Raw genomic sequence first — 24570 nt, forward strand, 5'->3', positions numbered from 1 at the left:
CCCTCGAACGCCATCCAATCCTCTCTGCACCCGACCACCATGGCCCCCTCTGCAGGTGGTGAACCCACAGGAGGGCGGGCCCACGTCACTCTTTCGGGCTGAGCCGGGACCACCAGGCACTCGCGCGTGAGCCCCAACCCCAGGCCTGGCTCCAGGGTGGGACCCCGGCACCGCCATACCGGGCGACGTCTCGGTCCTTGATCTTTTACTGGTCATGGAGGTTCTGAACTGCCCTTAGTCTGACCCGTCACCTAGGACCTGTTTGCCTTGGGAGACCCTACAGGGAGCACAAAGCCCCCGACAACATAGCTCCTAGGATCATCCAGGTACGCAAACTCCCCCACCACGATAAGGTGGCAGCTAAAGGGGGATCTCATATCAATAATCATTATCATTTTTTTTAATCTCATATCATTAAAGTTATTTATAATTTAGTAAAGCTTGGTCTTAGGCATCGGCCCCAGAGGGTTAAAGAACGTAACAAAAAATAAACAAATGATTAACAAACGTCAAGAACAACAGCAAAACAAAACACGGACGAATTGAGGTTTTCGTTGCCCTTCGTTCAAATTTTTCAACAGTTTAAAAATCCTGATGAAGCGCCAGCTGCAGGAACAAAGCTGCGCAAAGGTTAAACGATGCCAACAAAAGATAACGGAAGTCCAGATTTCTTGTTTCGTCAGGGCTTCGTTGCTCTTCGTTAAGTGCCGTGTGACTGGGCCATTAAGTCGCTACCGGACTATCATCTGTTACTGCGGGCAAGAAAAGAAAATCGTCCACCGTTTCACACCGCACTTTTTTTCCCGTTCCTCATGATGTGCATTTTCCATGGGACAACGCACAAAGGTTCTCTGGTGTGGATCATTGCGCATGTGGGAAAAGTTCTTGGAGGGAAAAGTTCTCGTACAGTCATGAAAGTTCTTCTGCAGTGTACACCGCACCAAGTGCTGGGGGAAACTTCTCTTACAGCCGCTAAAGTTCTCACAGCGAGCCACATGCCGAGTGCTGCAGTATAGGGGAGACTGAGGCCAACTTCCCCCGTTAGATTTTTAAATTTATAACCCTCTGAAACACTATTGCCTGCATTCTGAGCACCAAACTGTGTGACGTTAAGCCATAGTATGTTTTTTTCACCTTTGTTACAGCCTTACTTTAAAGCCAAAAGAAACAAGGCATCAGACCAAAATACAGAACAGTGTAGACGTGTGTCAGGAACATCTGAAATGCTGATTTATGCACAGCAGTTTATTCAAGAAAATCCTTATGTGTTTTTTCTTACATTAAATAATTTGTAATAAAAATACTTTTAAGTAAAAAAAAAAAAAGATTCTTTAGAAATCTCTGATGTAGCATAGTAGCAGGTGTGAGTTTGCAGAGACGACAGATTAATTTAACCAGATGAAGGTCTCCTCTGCAGCTTCAACTTCATATTGGTGGCATTTTTGGAAACACTTTCCTCACAAGATGAAACACAGATGGTCTCGTCTTCTGTCTGGACATCAGATTTTGGTATATAGTGGGGGAAATGGTATTTGATCCAGTGTCAATTTTGCAGGGTTTCCCCACCTACAAAGAATGTAGAGGTCTGTAATTTTTATCGTAGGTACACTTCAAATGTGAGGGATAGAATCTAAAAAAAAAAAAAAAAAAAAAAAAAAAAAAACAAGAAAATCACATTGTATGATTTTTAATGAATTTGCATTTTATTGCATGAAATAAGTACGAGGTCTGTGAGAAAAGTATCCAAACTTTTTATTTTTTTCAAAAACTATATGGATTTGAATCATGTGTGATTGCATCAGACAAGCTTGAACCTTCGTGCGCATGCGCGAGTTTTTTCACGCCTGTCAGTTGCGTCATTCGCCTGTGGGCAGGCTTTGAGTGAGCACTGGTCCACCCCCCTCGTCGGATTTTTATTGTTTAGGAATGGCGGAGCAACTGCCACTTTGTTCCATAAAAATTTTTTCAGAAACTCTGACAGACAGCCAGATGGAAACCATTTGGAAGATTCAGATGGCTTTCGGTGAAGATTCTATCGGTATCACACGGATTAAGGACCATTAAAACTGGATTAAAAACGGCCCACAGCGGCGGAGGGCACACCGCGCCCCGAGCGGCCATCGACAGGCTGGAATGAGCAGATCACTTCCAAATTTAAGGCTCTATTGATTCAGGACATTGTGTGACTAGCAGAGAAGTTTCAGACGAGGTCGGGATCAGCACTTTATCGGCACATTCCACTGTTAAAGGAGATTTTTGTAATTAAAGACGTGCAGACGGATTCGCGTGTCGGGACGCAGCCGCTCATGGCACGGGACAAACACCACCTCCGTGTTGGAAGTCTCACAGGACAAGTTGGAACATGCCCAGCTGTTAAACAATTTCTCGGATACTCACTCGACTGAAAAGCCACCGAAAGCAGTATGAATCTTACGAATGGTTTCCAACACGGAGGTGATCTCACTTTGTGGGGTAAGGATGATTCTGAGAAAGCCCAGAACTACACAGGAAGACCTGGTCAATGACCTGAAGAGAGCTGGGACCACAGTCAAAAAGAAATCTTGTAGGGCAGCAAGGTCCCCCTGCTCAAGCCAGCACATGTCCAGTCCTGTTTGAAGTTCACCAGTGACCATCTGGATGATCCAGAGGAGGCATGGGAGAAGGTCATGTGGTCAGATGAGACCAGAATAGAGCTTTTTTGGCATCAACTCCACTCGCCATGTTTGGAGGATGAGAACAACCCCAAAAACACTGTCCTAACCGTGAAGCATGGGGGTGAAAACATCATACTGTGGGGTGCTCTTTTGCAAAGGGGACGGGATGACTGCATCATATTGAAGGGAGTAATGGATGGGGTCATGTATTGCGAGATTTTGGCAAACAACCTCCTTCCCTCAGTAAGAGCATTGAAGATGGGTTGTGGCTAGGTCTTCCAGCATGACAATGACCCCAAACACACAGACAGGGCAACTAAGGAGGGGCTCCGTAAGAGGCCTGGAGTGGCTGGCCAGTCTCCAGACCTTAACTCAATAGAAAATCTTTGGAGGGAGCTGAAACTCCAAACCTGAAAGATCTGGAGAACATCTGTATGGAGTGGACCAAAATCCCTGCTGCAGTGGTCAAGAACTGCAGGAAATGTCTGATCTCTGGAACTGCAAATAAAGGTTTCTGTATCAATTGTTAAGGTCTGTTTTTCTAGGGGATCAAATACTTATTTCATGCAATAAAATGCAAATTATTTAAAAATCATACAATGTGATTTTCTGGATTGTTTTTTTTTTTTTTTAGGTTCTGTCTCTCACAGCTGAAGTGTACCTATGATAAAAAAAAACAGACCTCTCCATTCTTTGTAGGTGGGAAAACCTGCAAAATTGACAGTGGATCAAATACTTATTTCCCCCAATGTATTTATTTAGCCTAACAAAGAAGCAGGCCCACTATGCAGCCCATAATGCAAACGCTTCAGGGGGGCTAAGCATCCCCCGAAGCGTCGGCTTTTTAAGGTGATTATTCCATCCCATTACGCTGAGAAAAAAATAAATCCTGCTGAGAACCCTGACATAGTCAATGAGGGCATAATTAAAAGTTGAAATTACTAAATTAAAAAATTATTATTATTCCCTTATTTCATTAACACATGTCACATTAACAATCACACTGCAGTCATTGTTAAATTATCTCCTGTTGCATTTATAACAAACATTTGTATTTATTTACATTGTCTGTTTTTCTGGTTAAAATGATAAATGAATAATCTACCAGACTGTACACATTTCCATGCTATTTTATTTATCTAAAAATAAATGTCCAAGGTTCCTTATGTTAAACAAAATATCACCACATCTGAGACAACAGGTAAGTTGTGGTTTTAATTAACAGATGAATAAAGGTTTCTAAAGAATCTTTTTTTTTTGTTTTTTTTACTATTTTAATAAAAAGTGTTTTTTTTTTTTTTTTTTTACAGAATTTGCAAAGATTTTCTTCAGAAAACTGCTGTGTATAAATGAGCAGTCCTGTGACATGTTTCTGCCACTGATCTGTATACAACACTGTATATAACACTGTTACAGTGGGGCAAAAAAGTATTTAGTCAGCCCCTGATTATGCAAGTTCTCCTATTTTGAAAGATGAGAGAGGTCTGTAATTTTCAACATAGGTACACTTCAACTATGAGAGACAAAATGAGAAAAAAAAATCCAGGAAATCACATTGTAGAATTTTTAAACAATTTATTTGTAAATTATGGTGGAAAATAAGTATTTGGTCAATAACAAAAGTTCAACTCAGCACTTTGTAACATAATCTTTATTGGCAATGACAGAGGTCAAACGTTTCCTATAAAGCCCTTTTCACACTGGGGCTGCTCCCAGTTGCTTTGCGTGTCATCGTGATGACACCACGTGGAAGCAACCTAGTGCCGAGACGATGCAGCTCGGCGCCACAACAGCGGGAGAGTCGCAAACAAAAATTAAACGTTTAATTTTTTTGGCGTCATCTGCTCGACACAGAATTAAGTGGTTTCAGCGCAAGTCAGAGCAACAAGATGGTACTCAGTGTGACTGGAAGCCACACTCACAACATGACGTTACCGATGCCAATTTATGATTCCTGCTGTGTTCCATTGTTCCCGCAGTATAAATCACGCAGGACTGTTTTTATACCATGTACTCAATGCAGTAAAAACTACACGCTCAAAAAAAGAGCACAGAAAAAAAAGGCTGATTGCAGCTGTATTGTATTTAGTTTATCTGGCAGGGACCATGTACAAAAGCATTAATCAATAAAACATTAAAAAGATGCATTGTACCAGACTATAGCTCTCAGAGCTAATTTCCATCTGCAGTCCCTGTGACATACAAAACACATCATAAAACAATACAGTCTATATACACATTAATAGAATCTATGTACATACACAATAGCAAAAACATTTAAAACACATTCTATATTAATCAACCATTAAAAAACACTACGAGTATATCACCTAAGTCTACATAAATATAATTACAAATAGACTACACACCCCCCATCCCCTCCCCATCAGTTCATTAATGGCGACATATCTGAGTCGTTATTAAATGTTTTTTTTAAATTGATGCTAATCTTTGTGTAATCTTTACATAATTTTAACTCTATTGGTAATTTATTCTATTCAGTTATAGTTTTAAAGGAAAAAGCTGATTGGCCAAGTGCAGTCTTTCTTTTGGGGATGCCACACTGACCCTGGCATGTGGACCTTGTTGTTCTGGTCATCTGTTCAGAGGTCAATGGTCAGCTGCAGCTCCTTCTGTGTGTGAAGCTGTCTGGTGAAGAGATGCACTGTGAAGCAGCTGCAGCTTCTTCTCCTACAAATGTGTTTAAATAAAATCCATAAAAGTCCTGCTCACAGACTGATTGTCAGAGACAGGACATGTCCACATCAAGTAAAACTCCAGACATCTCCACATTTGCTCACGGACGGTTCGTTCGCGCGCACGTGTGCTTATCTTGTGGTGAAAGGAGGAAAGATAAACTATAACAGAACTCAGACCGCAGACCTGCAGCTCAACACAAGAACAAATATAAACTCGAAGAGAAATCAGAGTGCACAGTCTGCCTGCAGCCAAACTGTGCATTCTGACTTCTCTGTGCAGAGAACCTGCAGGCTGTGTCCTCACCTCCTCTCTGCCCCCTGCTGTGTGCACCTGACACAAATATTCCTGCGTGGTCATGACGCAACAGGAAGCAACTCGAAGTGGGCCCTGTGTGAAAGGGGCTTAAGTCTGCACCAGGTTTGCACACACTGTAGCTGGTATTTTGGCCCAGTCCTCCATGCAGATCTCCTTTAAAGCGGTGATGTTTTGGGGTTGTCGCTGGGCAACACGGACTTTCAACTCCCTCAACAAATTTTATATGGGGTTGAGGTCTTCAGACTTGGCCACTCCATGACCTTGAAATGCTTTTTACGGAGCCACTCCTTCGTTGCCTGAGCAGTGTGTTTGGGATCACTGTCATGCTGGAAGACCCAGCCACGTTGCATCTTCAATGCTCTCACTGATGGAAGGAGGTTTTGGCTTAAAATCTAATGACACATGTCCACGTTCATCCTTCCCTTAACACAGATCAGTCGTCACTGTCCCCTTTGCAGAAAACAGCCCCAAAGCATGATGTTTCCACCCCCATGCTTCACAGTAGATACGGTGTTCTTGGGATGCAACTCAGCATTCTTCTTCCTCCAAACACGACGAGTTGAGTTTTTACCAAAATGTTCTATTTTGGTTTCATCTGACCACATGAGATTCTCCCAATCCTCTGGATCATCCATATGCTCTCTGGCAAGCTTCAGACGGGCCTGGACACAAACTGTCTTAAGCAGGGGGACATGCCTGGCACTGCAGGATTTGAGTCACTCTGTGCGTAGTGTGTAGCCTTTGTTACTTTGGTCCCAGCTCTCTGCAGGTCATTCATCAGGTCCCTCCGTGTAGTTCTGGGATTTTTGTTCACCATTCTCATGATCATTTTGACCCCATGGGATGACCTCTTGCATGGAGCCCCAGATCGAGGGAGATTATCAGTGGTCTTGTATGTTTTCCATTTTCTTACAATTGCTCCCACAGTTGATTTATTCACACCAACCTACTTGACTATTGTAGATTCACTCTTCCCAGCCTGGTGCAGGTCTACAATGCTCTTCCTGGTGTCCTTCGACAGCTCTTTGGTCTTGGCCATGGTTGAGTTTGGAGTCTGACTGTTTGAGGCTGTGGACAGGTGTCTTTTATACAGATAACAAGTTCCAACAGATGCCATTAATAGAGGTAACAAGTGGAGGACAGAAGAGCTTCTTAAAGAAGTTACAGGTCTGTGAGAGCCAAAAATCTTGCTTGTTTGCAGGTGTCCAAATACTTATTTTACACCATAAGTTTTAAATAAACTCTTTAAAAATCCTACAATGTGATTTTGTGATTTTTTTTTTCCCTTATTTTGTCTCTCATAGTTGAAGTGTACCTATGATGAAAATCACAGACCTCTCTCATCTTTCTAAGTAGGAGAACTTGTACAATAAGGGGCTGACTAAATACTTTTTTACCCCACTGTATACGTGGTGTGTCCATAAAGTAACAGTCCTTTTTATTTTATTTTTTTTAAAACTATATGGATTTCATTCATATGTTTTTACGTCAGACATGCTTGAACCCTCGTGCTCATGCGTGAGTTTTTCCACGCCTGTCGGTGACGTCATTCGCCTGTGAGCACGCCTTGTGGAAGGAGTGGTCCCGCCCCCTCGTCGGCTTTTCATTGTCTGGAAATGGCGGAATGAAAAGGACTTTTTTTCCATCAGAATTTTTTCAGAAGCTGTTAGAGACTGGCACCTGGAAACCATTCGAAAAAGTTATCTGGCTTTTGGTGAAAATTTTACGGGCTTCACAGAGAATAAGGACTTTAACTACAGCTTTAAGGACGGTTGGTGCGCCGTGCACCGAGCTGCGACGTCGCGGCACAAACCACTGGATCATTTCTAAGCTGATGGCTCTGTGGATACGAGACCGTCCGTGTGCTCTTTCTCTGATTATCACAAGAGCTGGACATCAGCCATTTTCCGGCAGATTTCACTATTAACAAGAGATTTTGTCATGGAAAGCCGCGCAGAGGCTTCGCACATCACGACCGATTCGCTGATGAAGCGAGACAAAGGAACACTTCCGTTTCGGAGTGTTAGAGGACAAGTTTGGACATGTCTATCTCGGCTTTCAGTGCTTACCAGTCGAGTGAGTATAAGAGACCTTGTGGAGAGATAGACATGTCCAAACTGACCCAGTGGTTTGTGCCGTGACGTCGCAGCTCAGAGCGCGGCGCACCGACCGTCCTTAAAGGGGTCCTGTAGTTAAAGTCCTTATTCTCTGTGAAGCCCCGTAAAATTTTCACCAAAAGCCAGATAACTTTTTCAAATGGTTTCCAGGTGCCAGTCTCTAACAGCTTCTGAAAAAATTCTGATGGAAAAAAAGTCCTTTTCATTCCGCCATTTCCAGACAATGAAAATCCGACAAGGGGGCGGGACCACTCCTTCCACAAGGCATGCTCACAGGCGAATGACGTCACCGACAGGCGTGGAAAAACTCACGCATGCGCACGAGGGTTCAAGCATGTATGACGTAAAAACATATGAATGAAATCCATATAGTTTTTAAAAAAAATAAAAAGGACCATTACTTTATGGACACACCACGTATACAGATCAGTGGTTTCTGCCACTCGTCTTCCATTTCTGGCCTGCTGCCTCATTTCTATTGGACAGCGCGTCTTCTGTTTTGGCCTGATGCCTCATTTCTATTGGACAGCGCGAAGCTTCGTCACAGCTCAGAGGGGCGAAAATTGGATTGAACTTTGATCACAGCAGCCTTATGACAAGCGGCAATGTGAGCTCCCAGCAGAAGTTTTTGATGCGATGCTTCTGCTGTGTCAAAAAAGTGACGCGTCTCATTGAAAATAATGCTTTATAGATCAATTCACAACGCCTCTGCCGCTTCATGGATTCTCACCAAATTTTTAACCACAGATACATATATGGCCATGGACGACTCCATTAAATTTTGGACGTGATCTGGATCTGGATCCAGATTTCACTTTATATAGGCTTTGAAGGATTGCGTCAAAACTACTTCACGGATTCTCACCAAATTTGCACCACAGATATATATTAGGGCATGGAAGACTCCACTGAATTTTAGACATAATTCAGATCACATTATTCCTGAAAATCATTCAATATTACAACACTAAAAATAGCTTGTGTGGAAACGACATTCCATGTCATGATTGAAACGCGCTCCCTGTGCTCACTTTTGCTCTCTGTGGATTCAAGTGGACTTTGCCCAAGGATCAGCTCCTCACCAGGAACTGGCAGCAGCTGTCCCTCATGTCTCGGGCTGTTTTAGATGGCTTTATGAGCCCGTTGCTTTATTTCAAATTTTTTTAAATTATACTAGACTTTTTTGGAACAAGCATGCCTGGAGGATGAACTCAGCCACATGGGGTGTGCAGCCAGTACATTCTGAGTGCCGGTCCCAAGCCCGGATAAATGAGGAGGGTTGCATCAGGAAGGGCATCCGGCGTCAAACAAGCCAACCCAACTATGCAGACTCAGAATCGAATTCCCATACCGGATCGGTCGCGGCCCGGGTTAACAACGTCCGCCACCGGTGCTATTGCCCAACAGGGTGCCGGTGGAAATTGGGCTACTGCTGGGCGAAGACGACGAAGAAGGAGGAGGAAAACGTTACCACGAACAGCGGGAGAAGAAGAAAACTAGAAGGGTGGAAATGAGAGTGGGGACTTTGAATGTTGGTAGTATGACTGGTAAAGGGAGAGAGCTGGCTGATATGATGGAGAGGAGAAAGGTAGACATATTGTGTGTGCAAGAGACCAAGTGGAAGGGAAGTAAGAGCAGGAGCATCGGCGGTGGGTACAAGTTGGTGTACCATGGTGAGGACAGGAAGAGAAATGGTGTTGGGGTCATTTTAAAGGAAGAGTATGTTAAAAGTGTGTTGGAGGTTAAGCGAGTGTCTGACAGGGTGATGAGTGTGAAGTTGGAAATTGAAGGGGTGATGATGAATATCATCAGTGCATATGCCCCACAGGTAGGTTGTGAGATGAAGGAGAAAGAAGATTTCTGGAGTGTGTTAGATGAGGTGGTGGAGAGTGTGCCCAAGCATGAAAGAGTGGTGATAGGAGCAGACCTCAATGGGCATGTTGGTGAAGGGAACAGAGGTGATGAGGAAGTAATAGGTAGATATGGTATCAAGGATAGGAATGGGGAAGGACAGATGGTAGTTGATTTTGCAAAAAGGATGGAAATGGCTGTGGTGAATACCTACTTTAAGAGAAGGGAGGAGCACAGGGTAACATATAAGAGTGGAGGAAGGTGCACACAGGTGGACTACATTCTTTATAGGAGATGCAAGCTAAAAGAAATCACAGACTGTAAGGTGGTAGCAGGAGAGAGTGTCACTAGACAGCATAGGATGGTTGTTTGTAGGATGACTTTAGAGGTAAAGAAGAAGAAGAGAGTGAGAGCTCAACAAAGGATCAGATGGTGGAAGCTGAAGGAGGAAGACTGTGTGAAATTTAGCGAGCAGGTGAGAGAAGCACTAATTGGAGAGGAAGCAATTTTGGACAACTGGAAAAGTACTGCAGATGTGGTGAGCGAGACAGCTAGGGCAGTACTGGGTATGACATCTGGACAGTGGAAGGAAGACAAGGAGACCTGGTGGTGGAATGAAGAGGTCCAGGAAAGCATAAGGAGGAGGCTGGCGAAAAAGTTTTGGGATAGTCGGAGAGATGAAGAAAGTAGACAGGAGTACAAGGAGATGCGGCGTAAGGCGAGAAGTGGCAAAAGCAAAGGAAAAGGCATATTGCGAGCTGTACAAGAAGTTGAATAGTAAGGAAGGAGAAAAGAACTTGTACCGATTGGCCAGACAAAGGGACAGAGCTGGAAAGGATATGCAGCAGGTTAGGGTGGTAAAAGATGCACATGGTAATGTGCTGACAAGTGAGGAGTGTGTGCTGAGAAGGTGGAGGGAATATTTTGAAGAGTTGATGAATAAAGAAAATGAGCGAGAGAAAAGGCTGGATGATGTGGTGAGAGTAAATCAGGAAGTAAAAGAGATTAGCAAGGACGAAGTGAGAGCTGCTATGAAGAGGATGAAGAGTGGAAAGGCAGTTGGTCCACATGACATTCCAATGGAGGCATGGAAATGTCTAGGAGAGATGGCAGTAGAGTTTCTAACCAGATTGTTTAATAAAATCTTGGAAAGTGAGAGGATGCCTGAGGAGTGGAGACGAAGTGTGCTGGTTCCTATTTTCAAGAACAAGGGTGATGTGCAGAGCTGCAGTAACTACAGAGGCATAAAGCTGATCAGCCACAGCATGAAGTTATGGGAAAGAGTAGTAGAAGCTAGGCTTAGAAAACAGGTGAAGATCTGTGAGCAGCAATATGGTTTCATGCCGAGAAAGAGCACTACAGATGCAATGTTTGCTCTGAGAATACTGTTGGAAAAGTACAGAGAAGGACAGAAAGAGTTACAATGTGTGTTTGTGGACTTAGAAAAAGCTTATGATAGGGTGCCAAGAGAAGAGTTGTGGCATTGTATGAGGAAGTCTGGAGTGGCAGAGAAGTACGTTAGGGTAGTGCAGGACATGTACAAGAATAGTGTGACAGCAGTGAGATGCGCAGTCGGAATGACAGACTCATTCAAGGTGGAGGTGGGAGTCCTTTCTTGTTTGCAGTGGTGATGGACAGGTTGACAGATGAGATCAGACAGGAGTCCCCATGGACTATGATGTTTGCAGATGACATTGTGATCTGTAGTGAGAGTAGAGACCAAGTTGAGTCTAGTCTGGAGAAGTGGAGATATGCGTTGGAGAGAAGGGGAATGAAAGTCAGTAGAAGCAAGACTGAGTACATGTGTGTGAATGAGAGGGAGCCCAGTGGAATAGTGCAGTTACAAGGAGTAGAAGTGGTGAAAGTAGATGAGTTTAAATACTTGGGGTCAACTGTTCAAAGTAATGGAGAATGTGGTAGAGAGGTGAAGAACAGAGTGCAGGCAGGGTGGAGTGGGTGGAGAAAGGTGGCAGGAGTGATTTGTGACTGAAGAATATCAGCAAGAGTGAAAGGGAAAGTTTACAAAACAGTAGTGAGACCAGCTATGTTGTATGGTTTAGAGACAGTGGCACTAACAAAAAGACAGGTGGCAGAGCTGAAGATGTTGAGATTCTCTTTGGGAGTGACAAGAATGGACAAGACTAGGAATGAACATATCAGAGGGACAGCTCAGGTGGGACGGTTTGGAGACAAAGTCAGAGAGGCGAGACTGAGATGGTTTGGACATGTGCAGAGGAGGGACCCAGGGTATATAGGGAGAAGGATGCTGAGGATGGAGCCACCAGGCAGGAGGAGAAGAGGGAGACCAAAGAGGAGGTTCATGGATGTGCTGAGAGAGGACATGCAGGTGGTTGGTGTGACAGAGGAAGATACAGAGGACAGGGTGAGATGGAAACGATTGATCTGCTGTGGCGACCCCTAACGGGAACAGCCGAAAGACAAAGAAGAAGATGCCTGGAGGATGAAGAGCACCAAATGACGATTTTAATCCAGAAATGATCGACAGGGACTTGTACTGTTTCCTCTGGTGACAGCCGCTGTCAGAACACAGGGGAAGGTACGAGAATGAGCCAGCTGGAGGTTCTTGGACAATTAAATTCATCTGCAGCAGAGTGCAGGATGCACAGTATCACAAAATACACCACTCCCTTCAATTTATCCAATTAGGATCAGAAAACTGCACTTTGTTTTGTAGAAACAAAGATGTGTAACCTCCAGAGAGATGCAATTAATATTTTAATAAAAGAGCAGAAATGATTATTTGTATGCGTGCGACACGTAAAGTGGAGTTTTACATCTGACAAGAGTAAACTGTCTTAAAGATTATAGATCTCAAATTTATTGTAACAACACAAGAAGCACTTTCGCTGCTTTCTCACACTTTTGACTGACTAATGGGGAACGTGCTCACAATCATTGGGTTTCATCTTGTTCTTTAAATGGAAGCTGGAATTGATCAGAATGTGACAGACAAGTGGTTACAACTGATCGCTGTGATCGACGTTTGCAGATCCAAATTGTTTAGTTGTACTTTTACTCACTGCTCTTGTGATTTATTAAGTGGGATTCATGCAACACTTGGGATGGGTATTGATAATATTTTATCGATATCGATGCCATTATCGATTCTGTTTATCGATCTGATTCCTTATTGATTCCCTTATCGATACCTCTTGTGAAGTTTCTGTGTACTAAAAGTTGGCTTTACAGGTTTTCTATGTTAACATTTTAAATTGGTCAATGGATCCTTGATCTCTAGACATAAATAAAAACCTGTAGTTTTTGTCAAAAGCATTTGCTTTCAGACATTTTTTCAGACGTACCTCTGAGCTGAGCTCAGCCGGCTGCTGCACGTCAGCGCAGGACGTCTCATTTTGGGAGGAAAAAACATTTTGATTGATTGCAGTTTGTTTGTATTACGTTTGGAAAGAGGTGTCATCTGATTTAAACGGCGTTTCACATTGAATTTATTAATTCCGACTGGACTCTATCATTTAACTTGACGCGGCAGAGAGCCGCGCAACAAGACAGGAGTCCCAGTTAGTGACTTTAATCCTCACAAAAGTGACTCACTGGTTTCAGCTTTTTTTTTTTTTTTTTTTTAAAGAAAAAAGAAAAAGCTGAAACCCAAAATTACCCCCCACCACCACCCACACAAAAAATTTTGAATTCTAGAAGCTCTGAAATGCAATCTGGGGCTATCCACTTGTTAAGCTCTGGCGTAACGCATCACGTAGTAAATCTATTTCCGGGTCCAGTGGAACCTCAACGTACGAGTTTTTTGAAATATGAGCTGTCGCTCGGTCCATATTTTATTTGAATACGAGCGGAAATCTGAGTTACAGGTCACGCTTCGGAAAGAAGAAGGGGGAGAAGCTTCTAGTGCGGATCTTAGGGCAGCGGATTTTGCTGCACTTGTTGCGAAGGAAGGCCAAGTCCTGCAACAAGTGTTTAACTGTGACAAAACTGGATTATTCTGGAAAAAAAAAATGCCACGGAGGATGTATATAACAACAGAGGAGAAGAAGCTGTTTCACTGACTGGTCGCGCTTCAGCACTTTTTAATGACACTTGTCCATCACAGTTCCACAACATTTTGAAAGGCAGGCAGAAGCAAACCTCCTTGGATAGGTTTTTATCCAAAAGACCTGCACATTTACAATCAAAGTCAAGTATGTATGATCCTTTTAAGGATTAATACAGTTTGTTTACAGTGTGCACAAACCTCCGTCCCTCCCTTCTCCGCCTCCACTTCCGTTAACCGCAATCGTCTGTTTCTAAGGTAAGAACACTTAATAAAACTTTTTTCTTTTACTTTATATATTTTATTATGCACAGGTAAAATATACATGTCTGTTTGCTAATAAAAAATGTTTTTTTTTTTCATAATTTAGATTCAGGGATGTTTTACAAGGCTGGAACGGACTAAAATTATTTGAAGTATTTTCAATGGGGGGGGAATTCATTTGAAATATGAGCAGATTGGCTTACGAGCTTGGTCATGGACCAAATTAAACTCGTAAATCAAGGTTCCACTGTACTACTAAAATGTAATTTTCTATGCTTTTCATCACATTAATAAGAGACTGCATCCATGAGACCCTGAAAACTTGCTAAAACAAATATTCCCAATGATCCATGTCTGCTACGTTTAATCTGCGTGGAATTTAATAAACACAAACCGAATTTCAGACATCTTATACAACCCCTGGCAAAAATTATGGAATCACCGGCCTCAGAGGATGTTCATTCAGTTGTTTAATGGCAACTTTCTGGCTTTAAGAAACACTATAAGAAATCAAGAAAAAAAAGATTGTGGCAGTCAGTAACGGTTACTTTTTTAGACCAAGCAGAGGAAAAAAATATGGAATCACTCAATTCTGAGGAAAAAATTATGGAATCACCCTGTAAATTTTCATCCCCCAAATTAACACCTGCATCAAATCAGATCTGCTCATTGACACTGACCCTATGCCATGACATTGACCCTATGTGTCTTTTTGCAAGGAATGTTTTTGCAGTTTTTGCTCTATGGCAAGATGCATTATCATCTTGAAAAATGATTTCATCATCCCCAAACATCCTTTCAATTGTCCAAAATATCAACATAAACTTGTGCATTTATTGATGATGTAATGACAGCCATCTCCCCAGTGCCTTTACCTGACATGCAGCCCCATATCATCAATGACTGTGGAAATTTACATGTTCTCTTCAGGCAGTCATCTTTATAAATCTCATTGGAACGGCACCAAACAAAAGTTCCAGCATCATCACCTTGCCCAATGCAGATTCGAGATTCATCACTGAATATGACTTTCATCCAGTCATCCACAGTCCACAATTGCTTTTCCATAGCCCATTGTAACCTTGTTTTTTTCTGTTTAGGTGTTAATGATGCCTTTCGTTTAGCTTTTCTGTATGTAAATCCCATTTCCTTTAGGTGGTTTCTTACAGTTCGGTCACAGACGTTGACTCCAGTTTCCTCTCATTCGTTCCTCATTTGTTTTGTTGTACATTTTTCAATTTTTGAGACATATTGCTTTAAGTTTTCTGCCTTGACACTTTGATGTCTTCCTTGGTCTACCAGTATGTTTGCCTTTAACAACCTTCCCATGTTGTTTGTATTTGGTCATCAGTTTAGACACAGCTGACTGTGAACAACCAACATCTTTTGCAACATTGCGTGATGATTTACTCTCTTTTAAGAGTTTGATAATCCTCTCCTTTGTTTCAATTGACATCTCTCATGTTGGAGCCATGATTCATGTCAGTCCACTTGGTGCAACAGCTCTCCAAGGTGTGTTCACTCCTTTTTAGATGCAGACTAACGAGCAGATCTGATATGATGCAGGTGTTAGTTTTGGGGATGAAAATTTACAGGGTGATTCCATAATTTTTTCCTCAGAATTGAGTGATTCCATATTTTTTTCCTCTGCTTGGTCTAAAAAAGTAACCGTTACTGACTGCCACAATCTTTTTTTCTTGATTTCTTATAGTGTTTCTTAAAGCCAGAAAGTTGCCATTTGAAATGACTTTAGTTTTGTGTCACGTCTGTGATCTGCTTTTTTTCTACAAAATTAAAAAACTGAATGAACATCCTCCGAGGCCGGTGATTCCATAATTTTTGCCAGGGGTTGTATATATTACTCTGGAACAAAGAGGACAAACAGTGTTGTAAAGAACAATAAACAGGACGTTAAAGAGCAAACTTCACTTTCCCCCGAACGACATGAACAGGAAGCGATCGCAGCTCACAGCAGCTCCCATTGAAAATAACGGAGAAACAACCTGAGCTTCTGGCATTTTTACATAAAACAATTGCAATAACAATGTTTAAAAACCCAGTTAATATATCCAGGAGAGTTTTAGGCACAATATACACTCAACAAAAATATAAACGCAACACTTTTGGTTTTGCTCCCATTTTGTATGAGATGAACTCAAAGATCTAAAACTTTTTCCACATACACAATATCACCATTTCCCTCAAATATTGTTCACAAACCAGTTGAAATCTGTGATAGTGAGCACTTCTCCTTTGCTGAGATAATCCATCCCACCTCACAGGTGTGCCATACCAAGATGCTGATTAGACACCATGATTAGTGCACGTGTGCCTTAGACTGCCCACAATAAAAGGCCACTCTGAAAGGTGCAGTTTTATCACACAGCACAATGCCACAGATGTCGCAAGATTTGAGGGAGCGTGCAATTGGCATGCTGACAGCAGGAATGTCAACCAGAGCTGTTGCTCGTGTATTGAATGTTCATGTCTCTACCATAAGCTGTCTCCAAAGGCGTTTCAGAGAATTTGGCAGTACATCCAACCAGCCTCACAACCGCAGACCACATGTAACCACACCAGCCCAGGACCTCCACATCCAGCATGTTCACCTCCAAGATCGTCTGAGACCAGTCACTCGGACAGCTGCTGGAACAATCGGTTTGCATAACCAAAGAATTTCTGCACAAACTGTCAGAAACCGTCTCAGGGAAGCTCATCTGCATGCTCGTCGTCCTCATCGGGGTCTCGACCTGACTCCAGTTCGTCGTCGTAACCGACTTGAGTGGGCAAATGCTCACATTCGCTGGTGTTTGGCACGTTGGAGAGGTGTTCTCTTCACGGATGATGCGAAGGAGATGTGTTGCACTGCATGAGGCAAATGGTGGTCCCACCAGATACTGCTGGTATCCCCCCCCCAGTAAAACAAAACTGCACCTTTCAGAGTGGCCTTTTATTGTGGGCAGTCTAAGGCACACCTGTGCACTAATCATGGTGTCTAATCAGCATCTTGGTATGGCACACCTGTGAGGTGGGATGGATTATCTCAGCAAAGGAGAAGTGCTCACTATCACAGATTTCAACTGGTTTGTGAACAATATTTGAGGGAAATGGTGATATTGTGTATGTGGAAAAAGTTTTAGATCTTTGAGTTCATCTCATACAAAATGGGAGCAAAACCAAAAGTGTTGCGTTTATATTTTTGTTGAGAACCAAAAGTGTTGCGTTTATATTTTTGTTGAGTATAGCTTGGCAGATAGTTCTGGAGGAAATCACTGAAGAAATTAACACACACACACACACACACACACACACACACACACACACACACACACACACACACACACACACACCGCTTAGTCAACCGCTGAGTCCGAGCGCGAGGCGAGGTACACCCAGGACAGGACGCCAGCCTATCGCAGGGCCACATACATTCACACTCGCTCACACACCTACGGACAATTTAAAGATTCCAATCCATCTAACCATCTAACATCTAAAACTTTGTTTTTGTGCAAATATTTGTTCATTTTGAAATGGATGCCTGCAACACGTTTCAAAAAAGCTGGGACAGTGTTATGTTTACCACTGTGTTACATCACCTTTCCTTCTAACAACACTCAATAAGCATTTGGGAACTGAGGACACTAATTGTTGAAGCTTTGTAGGTGGAATTCTTTCCCATTCTTGCTTGACGTACGACTTCAGTTGTTCAACAGTCCGGGGTCTCCGTTGTCATATTTTGCGCTTCATAATGTGCCACACATTTTCAATGGGCGACAGGTCTGGACTGCAGGCAGGCCAGTCTAGTACCTGCACTCTTTTACTATGAAGCCACGCTGTTATAACACGTGCAGAATGTGTCTTGGCATTGTCTTGATGAAATAAGCAGGGATGTCCCTGAAACAGACGTTGCTTGGATGGCAGCATGTGTTGCTCCAAAACCTGGATGTACCTTGCAGCATTGATGGTGCCATCACAGATGTGTAAGTTGTCTATGCCATGGGCACTAACACACCCCCATACCATCACAGGTGCTGGCTTTTGAACTTTGCGCTGGTAACAATCTGGATGGTCTTTTTCCTCTTTTGTCCAGAGGACACGACGTCCATGATTTCCAAAAACAATTTGAAATGTGGACTCATCAGACCACAGCACACTTTTCCACTATGCGTCTGTCCATTTCAAATGAGCTCGGGCCCAGAGAAGGCGGCGGCATTTCTGGATATTATTGATGTTTGACTTTCACTTTGCATGGTAGAGTTTTAACTTGCACTTGTTACGTTGAACTGTGTTAACTGACAATGGTTTTCTGAAGTGTTCCTGAACCCACGCGGTAAGATCCTTTACACAATGATGTCAGTTTTTAATGCAGTGCCGCCTGAGGGATCGAAGGTCAAGGGCATTCAACGTTGGTTTTCGGCCTTGCCGCTTACATGTAGAAAGTTCTTCAGATTCTCTGAATCTTCTGATTATATTATGGACTGTAGATGATGGAATCCCTAAATTCCTTGCAACTGAATGTTGAGAAACATTGTTCTTAAACTATTGGACTTTTTTTTTTCCACACAGTTGTTCACAAAGTGGTGATCCTCGCCTCATCTTTGCTTGTGAATGGCTGAGTCTTTTGGGGATGCTCCTTTTGTACCCAATCATGACACTCACCTGTTTCCATTTAACCTGGTCACTTGTGGAATGTTCCAAACAGGTGTTCTTACCATTCATCAACTTTCCCAGTCTTTTGTTGTCACTGTCCCAGCTTTTTTGAAACGTGTTGCAGGTATCCATTTCAAAATGAGCAAATATTTTGCACAAAAACAAAAAAGTCTATCAGTTTGAACATTAAATATCTTGTCTTTGTGGTGTATTCAATTGAATATAGATTCAACACAGCGTTTGGAGCTGTGTCAACAGAACGGAGGACGATTCTCGTTTCTTGACTGCAACAAGAAAGAAAAGTGACTCACAATTAACATTTTAATGGCTTTAAGAGGGGTTAAGAGCAGCGAATCAAAGAACCAATGAGCCAGTGGATCGAAGCACTGCTTCATTGGTTCACGCTTCAAAGTGGAGTCGCACTGCAGAAATAGTTGATTACAGACCCGCTGCAGTTTCAAACTGACACAGTTGATAGATGTATTTTATAACTTAAAAATGGGACCAATGCTAGCACGTTAGCATGTCTATGGCGTTTTCAATGTTAAAGTGCTCCTGGCACCGGCCCAGACGGAGTACCTGGCAAGGTGCTCAGAGCGTGCACCTACCAGCTTGCTCCCACCTTCACCAGGATCTTCAACTTCTCTCTGGACCAGGCAGTTATCCCGTCCTGCCTCAAAGCAACCACAATAATACCTGTGCCGAAGAAATCTCCCATCACCAGCCTGAATGACTACCTTCTGGTGGACCTTACTCCGGTAATCATGAAGTGCTTCGAGAGACTAGATCTCCAGCACATCAACGTCTATCTTCCTCCAGACTTTGACCCTCACCAGTTTGCATACCGTGCGAACAGATCCACGGAGGATGCCATCACCGTAGCTCTCCACTCTGCTCTGAGCCACCTGGAGCAGCAGCAGAGTTACGTTCGGATGCTCTTTGTGGATTACAGTTCAGCCTTCAATACAATAATCTCGGACATTCTCACTACAAAACTGGCCATTCTTGGCCTCCCCCCTCCCAAATGTTCCTGGATCAAGGACTTTCTGACCAACCGGTCCCAGACTGTGAGATTTGGCCCCCACCTCTCCTCCACCCGCACGCTGAGCATCGGCTCCCCACAGGGCTGTGTGCTGAGCCCCCTCCTATACTGCCTCTACACCTACGACTGCAGTTCGGCCCACCAAAACAACCTGGTGGTCAAGTTTGCTGATGACACCACCGTGGTCGGACTCATCTCTAAGGATGATGAGACAGCTTATAGAGGTCCTGAAGCTGACAGCCTGGTGTTCAGAGAATAACCTCGCATTGAACACCAAGAAAACCAAGGAAATCATGATTGACTACAGGAAGCACAGCATCGACCCACCCCCCTTTTCATCAATGGCGAGCATGTGGAGAGGGTTCACACCTTCAAGTTTCTCGGCGTCCTCATCTCCGATGATATCTCCTGGTCTGTGAACATCACAGCAGTCACCAAGAAGGCTCAGCAGCGGCTACACTTCCTGAGAGTCCTCAGGAAGCACAAGCTAGACTCCAACCTGCTGCTGACCTTCTATCGAGCATCCATCCAGAGCCTGCTGACATATTGCATCACAGTATGGTACGGCAGTTGTACTGCTGCAGACAGGGAGAGGCTCCAGAGAGTCATAAAGACAGCCTAAAAGATTATTGGCTGCCCTCTCCCCTCCCTGATGGACATTTACAACTCCCGCTGCCTTAGCAGAGCCCTAAACATGACTAAAGACAGCTCCCACCCTGGCTTTGAACTGTTTGACCTGATGCTACAGGTGTATTAAGACCAGAACAAACAGACTCAAAAACAGTTTCTTTCCCAAAGCGGTAACCATCCTGAGTTCCCGCATACATAGACGATAATGTGCAACATTCCATCCCATAATGTGCAATATTTATAATTTTTAATAATATATATAATAACATACTTATTCTGCAATGTACATACCATCCAGGACCGTGCACCTTACCTTCTAATGTTTACATCATATATATATTTTTTGATACTTATTATTTGATATCGCTGCTTTTCTTCTTACTTGCCTGCACTGATTTTGGAGTTGGCTTTTAATCTTATTGTACATCGTATAATGATAATAACAGGCATTCTATTCTATTCTAAGCTGTTGCAGCTGTCAGAACATTTGTGTGCATTTGTTTTCTGTATAATAATTAATGGCTCAATGTATTACAAATTGTAATATTTTTTAAATGTATTTTTGTTTATATATTAATAATAATAATAGTAGCAACAACAATAATAGTAATAATAACTAATAATGCTACAATATCATTTTAGACAAAGAGACAAAAAGAACCTGATTAAAAACACAACATAAAATATAAAACCAACTAACAATGAACATAAATAAATAAGTGTTTCCTGTGAACACCTAGTGACTTACACCTCCACTTCATCCCTGTTTTATTTAAGTTTAATGACAGTTTGTTTCGGTCAAATCATATTTTCAATGTGTTCATTTCTTCAGTGATTTCCTCCAGAACTATCTGTCAAACTAGAAAACTGCTGCATCCTAGTAAGAGCAGAATACTACTGGAATGAATTTTTTTTTTCTCATCAAAATGGATGCTGCTCTCACAGTTTATTGTCTGGAATGGTCCCAGATTGCATTTCAGAGCTTCTAGAATTCAAACATTTTCGTGCAGGTGGTGTTGGGGGGTAATTTTGGGTTTCAGCTTTTTTTGTTTTTCACCACTTTCATCCCTGAATATGTCAATTGTGAGTCACTTTTGTGCAGATTAAAGTCACTAACTGGGACTCCTGTCTTGCTGCAAGAAAAAAATAAGAATCGTCCTCCGTTCCGTTCGCACAGCTCCAAACGCTGCGGCTCGATAATGGCATCGATATTGATAAAATCTTATCAATACCCATCCCTAGTCAACATGCACTGTTGTGCAAACCATCTCAAAAATTAAATATCAATTTTTAAAAACTCTTCCTGAAAAAAATTGTAATAATCATTTATTTCTTCTGTGAAATGTAATACAGTGCTGTGAGAAAGCGTTTGCCCCCTTGTCCCTTTACATGTTACACTTTTATTAGGACATCAAAAAACAAAAACAAAATTTAAGCCTTGTATATTAGAATTTCCAAAATCATGCTCTTTAAACTCACAGTGAAAGTAAATCTCTACAGTTTGATATAATTTAATTAAAAATCTAAAAGCCAAAATGATGGTGTGAATAAGTAAGTGCCCCCTTTAGTATAGCACATGTAAACCATCGCTTTTATATACAGTTTTCTTCAGACAAGTCAGGGGATGGATACATGAACATTCCCAAGACACTGACTATGTCTTGGACATTATTTACATGAATTATGAAGAAATACAAACAGTATGGAACTCTATGGTAAATCTGTGTGGAGTAGAGTGAGGAAAGCCACCAAGACACCAGGACAACCCTGAAGAAGTTACTTGTGAATGAACATAGTGTTTTTAACAAAGTCTCTCTGCGCTATAACACAATTATTTTAAGAGTGTCACAGCGCTCCCTTTATTCCTAATCAGCTTTCACCACAGCCAGCCTTCATCTCCAGCATTCTGCTCGTCATGAAAGTAAATCCCACTAATGATCCACCAAGACAACAAAAAAGTACGTTCAATTAAACTGTTAACAAAAACAACAACAACATTCATTACGAGCGGCAGCGTGTAGAGAGGTGGACTTACGACATCATCATTTCAGAAACGGCCCATATTGCTTATCTACATGAAAATGCTAATCTGGCATTTTCAGATTTACCCACTGTGGCTCCAGTTTTCAAAAACACACATTTCATGTGGCCAAAATGCCAATACCACAGGTTTTTCTAAACGGGGACATAAGGGCTCCGCGCCCCACTGCCGAAATGCTGATTTTTCAAAAGCATTATTCCAAGCATGCAGCCTTCCCTTCTGTGATCAATTCTTTCATACACAATGTTGATGCCAGGTTCATAATAAACTGCATATTTTTTCCAAAATACTAAAAATTTGGCAAAATGACTAAGAATGTGCAAACATGTCCTATTTCATACAACTCTACAAAACTACAGCTATGACTCATAACAAAAACACAAGGTTAAAAAAACTGAAATTATTCTTTCACTGACGTGCAGATGTTTTTCTTTGACACATCTGTACAATGAATGTGACAGAAGATCCATTAAATTCCTGCCTGACCGTAAAGGAGCTTCTGTGAAGAAGAAAACACGCTGACAGCCGTGCACACTTTACACAGAATGTTTCCTTAATAGATTTCAGCAGGTTGTTTCCTCCAGACATCAACGGCACGTAATTGGGGACAGAATGAACCGTGGATCGTGAACCGTGAATCATTCCGTGCCGCCACGGAACAAACGTTGACCCGAAATCCTCACGTTCCCGTGAACCTGAATGAGGTTATGACTGTTACTTTTAGCCGCGTCGGGCTACGACAAACGAAGCATTTTTTGATGAATGAAACAGTTCAAACAGAGGCCTCGTTATGCTTGAAAGCATGAAGCAAAGACCGAACACAAGAACCGAGTCTCGAATCGATTCGGTTGGAAAAGCAGAACCGGATCGACAGGGATCCTCGACACTTCAACAATTTCAGAGCCAAAAACAAGCAAACTAAAGGAGGGGACAGATTGTTACAGCGCCGATAAACCGAAGCAGAGGATTTAAAAACAGTCCAACGTGTCGATCACTTTGAGCTTTTCCTCATTTTAAAGCCCGAACCGTCGACAGGCGGCTGATCCAACCGCAGTCAAGAAACGCGTCTGACGGACAAATACAAATATTTACGGTCCGGATATCCACTACAAAACACAACCTGTTGGGATGGAAGATGATTATTTCATATTTGATACCTTCCTTTGTGTGCGCGCACAGCTTTAGTGTGTGCCTCCGCCGCCTGGACGCACGTCTGTCAAAACACCTACGCTCAGCCCACACACAACTTCTGGTTAGCCTTTTCAAAATAAAAGCACAGCATGAACGCTCGTCCAATGTTTATCGTGCCAAGAGGACTGCAGGGTGCATAGTCAACTCGCCATTCTACCAAATCGCCCACTCCCAAGTCGTCTTTTTTATTTGGTCCGATATACTTCTAGGCTATATTTTTTCCGTGAAATCGCCCACAACGCTAGATCATGTGCCATAAAGAAGTAATTAATAGTGAAAGAAATTCATGTGAGTAAGCAAATGCATTGTATTTGCCAGGATTGGACGAGTTCGCTGGTTACTACAGCAGACCGCGAAGTCGCAAACTCATGTCGATTACGCTACAAAAATAACACATCAAGAAATGATCATTTCATGAAGATCATTTTATTCATTCATTGACTGTCCTGGGTTATACATATACAGGGAGGGTACAGAATCACCTCTGCTTTCTTATCATTAAAATGTAGGACGTTTAGTGGCAACCAGAGTTTAATATCTTCAAGACATGACAGTAGGGGTTTGAGAGAAAAGGAATCACTTTTCCTCAGGGGGACATATATTTGGCTGTCAATAGCATAACAATGAAAGGCAATACTATGTTTTCTGAGGATAGACCCTAGGGGGAATATGTACAGGGAGAAAAGCAGGGGTCCTAAAACTGAACCCTGTGGGACCCTGTACGAGAGCAGAGCGGAGGAGGATTCACATCATTAAAGACAACTTGGGAGTGGACAAGTTAAATGGCGAGTTGACCTGGAACCACTGCAGTGACCATTTGGATGTTTTAGTGATGGGTCCAGCAACACCAATGTGTTGGCACATGCGTCGAGCTCACAGAGCAAAACCCCCTGTCGGTGTGCATATCTAGGGGCATCGGACTGGACCACCGTCCACGCCGGAGGGAGAAAGGGAGGGAGGGGGACACGGAGCAGCACGCGGCGGCTGCTGTGACGAAACACAGGACAGGAGCAGGACAGCTCGCTTCTGCTGCAAGAAAATCATATGTCTTGACCCAGTCTCCCCTGACTTTCCACTGGTTGTTAGCG

General features: G+C 42.6%; 1 protein-coding gene across 1 annotated transcript in view; it reads right to left on the minus strand.

Annotated features, from left to right (window-relative positions):
- The window catches only part of LOC117502056 (ubiquitin-conjugating enzyme E2 E1), a 90268-nt gene extending 66704 nt beyond the window's left edge, over positions 1 to 23564 (minus strand). Inside the window, exon 1 of the mRNA XM_034161045.1 lies at positions 23449 to 23564. The gene's annotated coding sequence lies outside the window, so the exon portion shown is untranslated. The remainder of the gene's footprint in view (positions 1 to 23448) is intronic.
- Between the last annotated feature and the right edge of the window lie 1006 nt (positions 23565 to 24570).

The sequence above is a fragment of the Thalassophryne amazonica genome, chromosome 20 (assembly GCF_902500255.1).
Source record: "Thalassophryne amazonica chromosome 20, fThaAma1.1, whole genome shotgun sequence".
NCBI classification, from domain to species: Eukaryota; Metazoa; Chordata; class Actinopteri; order Batrachoidiformes; family Batrachoididae; genus Thalassophryne; species Thalassophryne amazonica.